The sequence below is a fragment of the Rattus norvegicus genome, chromosome 10 (genome assembly GCF_036323735.1).
Source record: "Rattus norvegicus strain BN/NHsdMcwi chromosome 10, GRCr8, whole genome shotgun sequence".
In the NCBI taxonomy this organism is placed as follows: Eukaryota; Metazoa; Chordata; class Mammalia; order Rodentia; family Muridae; genus Rattus; species Rattus norvegicus.
This window is the reverse complement of record NC_086028.1, coordinates 78366091-78371083: the sequence shown is the minus strand read 5'-3', so window position 1 is coordinate 78371083 and position 4993 is coordinate 78366091. Positions and strand designations below refer to the sequence as shown.

At 38.7% G+C, this 4993-nt stretch overlaps 1 non-coding gene across 1 annotated transcript; it reads right to left on the bottom strand.

Annotated features, from left to right (window-relative positions):
- Positions 1-200: 200 nt before the first annotated feature.
- Positions 201-340, bottom strand: LOC120095439 (small nucleolar RNA SNORA48). The gene has a single exon (XR_005490911.1). It is a non-coding gene; the product is annotated as a small nucleolar RNA SNORA48 (small nucleolar RNA).
- Between the last annotated feature and the right edge of the window lie 4653 nt (positions 341-4993).

Below are 4993 nucleotides of genomic sequence, written 5' to 3'. Positions count from 1 at the left end.
GTGGTGGCTCTTGCTGCATGCTGGCCACGGCTAGCGGGCCTCTGAGTAACGTCCTCCAAGCAGTGTGGCACGGCAGCATGGGTGTCTATGGTCCATCTGTGCCTTGAGCTAGAGGGTAGATCTCTGGGTGGCATGGCAGTCCACAGGTCTCCCTCTGTCTTACTCTTCCTGTGCTGTGCTGCCTGAATTTGATTAGGTTTTTGGATGTCCTAGGCATAAGACAGCTCTGGCAATCATGCTATACGTCAAGCTAGGATTAACAAGAACTGTCATCTGCTCTGCCCTTGACTGATATGAGAACAATACCAACAACAAGTCTCTTTGCCCAGTTTCAGGTGTTGTATTTAATTCTTAAATGTATACAAGTCCTTTCTTAAAGCATTTATAGATTCTTCCTGTGGTAAGGACATTAGAAAGTTAACTGTGTGATAAGCTTGTAAGTGAATGGATATTCTGAGAATGTCAAGGGTTTTAGAATTTATCAACAAATGGAATGATAATCATTAATTCAGTTTTAATGTTATTCTTCTTATATTACTTCCAATATAATATGCAAAATATCTTAGATTATCGAGTCAGAAAAGAATTAAAAAAATAAAACACAGCAAAGTATAAGGATGTAGGGACCATTAATATTGCAAGTATTAAAATGTGAGAATATCATGAAAGTTTAACCAGAATAGATTCTAGATTTATCAGGCGACTGAAGAAGAAAAAGCCTGGAGCAAAGTTTAGAGATTTAGACATAATACATAATGAGTTAGGAGATTTTTAGGGAAATGAGCAATGGATAACATGGCTAATTATTTGTGTAAGATAAAATTAGATTTTTTTTTGTTTAACTCAAGGTAAAAAAATTAAATCATTAGAGGGGAGTATTAATACGCATGTAAAGACAAAGGAGAGTGGCATCAAAATAAGCCACTGAAGGGATGCAGTTATTACTTAACCACTTAAAAGTTTCTAAAAATCAGTAGCTTTTGTATGACATCTTGTAGCTTCTCTACCCATACTGGTCTTTCTACACCAAGCCATATTCAATTGAGTATTCTACTCTCAGTGGCTGGGGTGACGTTAATCATCCCCACCCCCAAATAGTGAATTAAAATGGTAGTTAATTTTGTTTTATTAAATAACTGCTCTCAGAACTACAGGGAAACTGACATTTCGCATATTTCAATGGAGCGCATATGCTTGATGCCCTTAAGGAAACATCGTACAACTAAATCTTCAAATAGAGTTACTGGCCTTTAACCTTCAGATTCTGCCTCTAGAAATTTGCATTAAGAAAAGGCAAAGGCTTGTAGATGTAGTAAAATCTTGTACTGGGTCCTCTGCACACATGCTATGGCCGAGTAGCTTGGTATTCTTGTGGGAATCCTAACAGTGGGAGCAGCGGCTGTCTCTGACTCTTCCAGGTTGAGGGACCCTTTCCTTCCTACTGGGTTGCCTAGTCCAGGATGTGGGGATATGTGTGCCTGATCTTGTTGTAGCTCTGTATGACATGTTTGGTTGATGTCTCCTGGGAGGCCTGATCTTTCTGAGGGAAGGTGGAGGAGGGATATGGGGGGGAGCAGGAAAATTGGGAGGAATCTGGGGAGGGAAGAGAAGAAGGATCTGCAGTCAGGATGCAGTATATAAGAGAATAATAAAAAAATTTAAAAAGCAAAAAGATAGGTGTTAAACATTCTTACTCTAAAGATCTGAAATCCAAAATGTTCCAAAACAGAAAACCTTTTGAATGTCCACATGGCATCACAAGCCCATGTAGCACGTTGATGTAAAAAATGCAGGAAGGCTAAAATAGAGCTTGGACTTTCCCCAGGTTGAAAGCAAAAAGTATATAGGAAACATAATTTTGTGTTTGGGCCTCTATCCTCAAGATATATCATTATAATTACAGAAACAGCCATAAATTTAAAATACCTGAAATCAAAACTCTTCTCCTCCTAGATATTCTTAATAAGGTTATTAATACCTTAATAAGTATTTTAAACTTAACTGATTTAATAATCTGAAGGGTACCACAGTCAAGTAATCCAAGAGCTACTAAATGGGCATTTGTATAGAAAATATGAATGAAAATGATTACCTAGACTTGTACTGACTTAGGGGCAAACAAGCCTTTTATACGAATAAAAGACGGCATAAAACTGGGTCTAACATGGTACCATGCCTTCTAAATAGGCAAGCAAACTGTAGAACCCACGCGTGGAACTTCTGGAAGGTTCTACATCAAGTGTTAGAAAGGTATGTTAGAATTAGGAAAGGTACTATATTGCGTGGAAATGATTCATACTCCCTTTATTCTAAAAAAGATTCAAATTGGACCGAAGTAATGCAGACTTAACAGTTTCTCTCTCTCTCTCTCTCTCTCTCTCTCTCTCTCTCTCTCTCTCTCTCTCTCTCTGTGTGTGTGTGTGTGTGTGTGTGTGTGTGTATGTGTGTGGTTTCTCTTTACCATCTCAATTTATACCTATGTCAATTTAAGCTTTGAAGTCAGCATGTGTTTCAGAGCCCAGTGATGAGAAATGCAGCCATATTGCTACTTCAACAGGCAAGAACAGAAAGGCAAGACACTTCCAGCGAGGCATCTTCGACAGGAGCTAGGTATAGCTTTCAAAAAATGCAAACTCACAAATTAAAGGGGCTTGTGGAAAACCAAGTATTTTTTTAATGCTTTTCTATCCATTATACTTTAGTATTTTCCTTCCTGAGAAGTTTCCAGGAGGCAGAAGATAAATTAGCATCCTTTGCTGTGTTCTAGAAATCTGACCTTGTGGTGCAGCAACTGTGAACAAATTTTGAAACAGAAAGTGGGTTTGTTGTTTTAAAGAAAATTATTTTTTTTCAGTGAGAGGAAGTTAAAGAGTTACCCACTTTCAAAAAGAAGATAGGATGATAAAAATCTCTAGAAGTTAAGGAAGACTTGGAGGGAGTTGTGAAATATTAATCAAGGAATGGATACCCCTTAGCAGAGAAGCAGGCTGGGAGGAGTCAGGGCATAGAAATCCTTTTCCTAACAGGGATTTGTTTCTTGTCCATAAAACAATGGAGATAGAATCTCTCTGCTTTGGAATCAATGAAGGTGCCTCGTTGTAAATGTCTGTGCTTATCATGACTGACATGTTTGTAAAGAACTGGAATGAAAATGGCCTCTGGAAGACGGGAACCGCTGTAGGATGTGGGCTTCCAAGGTGGTTGTGAAGCTGAAGTTAATGAAGATCTGTGGCTGCCGTGAAGGGCTTGAGCACACGGAGAGGCTGTCCGTGCTGCTCGGAGTCCAAGTTTGAATCAGCAAAACCCAGATTTCTGACCTTATGGAAAGACTCATACTGAAGTTCAAATGTGTCCTTGGAAATACCAGAGTTATATTTAATAGGAACTGGTATTCAATGAATTTTAAAATTTAAAGTGTACCAGCACATGCTCAGAAAGGAGCCCCAAATGTTGGGTGGTATTTTACTATGCCTAAGTCAGGCTGTCTCCCCAAATTGGAGATTTCCATAAATGCAAGGGGGCTCCCTATGAAGCCAGCAAATTACTAAAGAGTTTTTTGTTTAGTTATGTATTTTAGTATTTTATTCTTAGTGCGTGTTAATTTTACAGTATGATGAGTTTCACCATGGTTTTTAATAAATGCATCAAACATGATCTGAGTCATTGCTCGGGTTTATCATCCAACCACTGACTCTTCCTTTACACGAGACCTCACATAACACTTCTTTAAAATGCACACCACAGCACCCCACATCCCCATAACTCACATACCAAGGCACTGTACTGAAGGTTAGGAGAGGGGGGAGATTTACAACTGAATGAATATTTTAAACTGTTTGACTCTTGCAATTTCCCACCATTGTAGCCATTTCTACAAATTCTTTTCCCTTTTCCACTTTTAAATCTCTCTCTCTCTCTCTCTCTCTCTCTCTCTCTCTCTCTCTCTTTCTTTTTTTTTTTTGGTTCTTTTTTTTTTTTCGGAGCTGGGGACCGAACCCAGGGCCTTGCGCTTCCTAGGCAAGTGCTCTACCACTGAGCTAAATCCCCAACCGGATATTGTATTTTACATTTTTAATTGTATTTCTCAATTTTGTTACCCATTCACAGATATTTTACATTTCTTACAGCAGGCAGTTAAATAATTCATTCTCTATTTTATTAAATAGCCCATTATAATAAGGAGTTATTGAAAGGAGAACCATTTTCATTTAATCTTTAGTAGTTATTTAAGTTAGGAGCAAGTCTAAAGGTTTTGATTATATTTTAAAATTCAAAGCAGTATTTGTCTACCTGTGATATTCAGCTATACTTTAGACAACAGAGAAAATTTGGGTCAGTAATTAAGATGTTGATTTGCAGAAAATCCATGAGACTCCTAACAACTTCATGTTTGCCTTTTATGGCACATACAAGCTGGACATGTGAACATTTAAACACATCTGATTTTATGGGTTTTTATTTTTTTTTTTGTTATTTTGACATAAGCTAGAGTTACCTAAGAAGAAAAAAATCAATTACGAAAATTCCTGGGGGGATGGGGGGTGTAGGAGAGGAAATGCCTCCATCACAGCGTCTATAGGTAAGACTGTAGCGATTCATTGTGATTGGTGGTGGATATAGGAGTCTGCAGCCCACTGTGGGCACTGTCCCTTCTTAGGAGATGGCCTTCAGCAGTGGAAGAAACAGACTGAGCAAGCCACGAAGAACAGGATGGTAAGGAGCCTGCCTCTGGGATCTCTGCTTCAGTCCCTGCCTCTACTTCCTGCCGTGGCTTCCCCTGGGTAATAATTTCTAAGCCGATAAACCAAACAAGCCCTCTCTTCCCCACATTGCTCTTGTTCACAGTGTTTAATCACAGCAACGAAAGCTCTGAGGCAGAAATGGATGTTAGGAATGTGATAAACACATTGTACATGAGTTTTGCTGTTGTTCATTTAAAATAAACAGATAGGCTGCGTATATTTTACCTCTTCACAACTCGGAACACAAGTGG